Here is a 1106-nt window from a genome sequence, read left to right on the forward strand (position 1 = left end):
TGACTTGAGGTGGTCTCGGAAGAAACTAGTCGCGGGCATCTCGAATTAGTTTTCCCACAGCGGTTAGTTTACAGCTCAGCAGTTAATACAACTAAAGCATGTCAAAAACGTTATGCGCGTGTTTAGACGGCGTTATCGGAGAATTGCATATTCTACACGGTTTATATTTAGGGTAGAGTGTAGAATAGGTTGAGTGGATCGAGCGGCTGGGGCGGCGCATGCTTTGCGGTGAGGCGCGTGACGCCGAAAAATACGCTGGCGGCGCTGCGATAGAAGTGGATAGGACCACTTCTATCGCAGCCGTTGGAAACTGCTGGCGATTCCGCTCGGCGGGGTCGTTCGTACTGCTTCGCGCGCTACTGTTTGCGATGAGACCACTCCAATTGTGTTTATAATTGGATATGACACGTATTTATGCCTTAGGAATAGGTGCTTTTTTTCTCTTCTTTAGTTTATTTTACTGACTTTTAGTGCCGCTCGGTGACTGCGCGTGCATTGCGGCCGCAGTGTCGGCTTTCATTCTACTATGTGATTGTACTGTTTGGATTGTACTATGTACTATGTGATTGTACCTTTGGAGAACAAATGTTTTTCTTCTTCAAGCAGTATGTATCCCTCGTGTGTATTTGAGCATATAGTTTTTCATCAGTAGGTCTTGCGAAACGCACGCCGAAAAAAAAAAAAACATATGTAAACGCCCTGCTTGGCGCTTCAAACATAAAACATATCGCCCCCATCCGGCGCCCTGCACTCAGATTTACGGGCAATATTCTGATAGAAAAAGAAAAAAAACTACAGTGCAACATACCATTCATGTTTACGTCTTCCTCGCGTAAAACAACCCGGAGTAACTGGCACGGTTTCTTTTATTGCGGTCGGCACTCGGGCGCCGAAAACAGTTTTAGGTAGCGATTATATATGCTAATCTTTGGCTCACAAGCCGCGTCATATTTTTTGTCCAGTTCATGCTTAACAACAACAAAACTCAGTGCCCTTCCACTTTGTGAAGAGGGATGACCAACGAAGCTGCGCATGTGGGCCCCTTAAAGGGACCCTGAAACGCGTTTGACGATTTTCTACAAACGTATCGGGTCGTTAGAGTAGGT

This window comes from Dermacentor variabilis, chromosome 8 (assembly GCF_050947875.1).
Source record: "Dermacentor variabilis isolate Ectoservices chromosome 8, ASM5094787v1, whole genome shotgun sequence".
NCBI lineage: Eukaryota > Metazoa > Arthropoda > Arachnida > Ixodida > Ixodidae > Dermacentor > Dermacentor variabilis.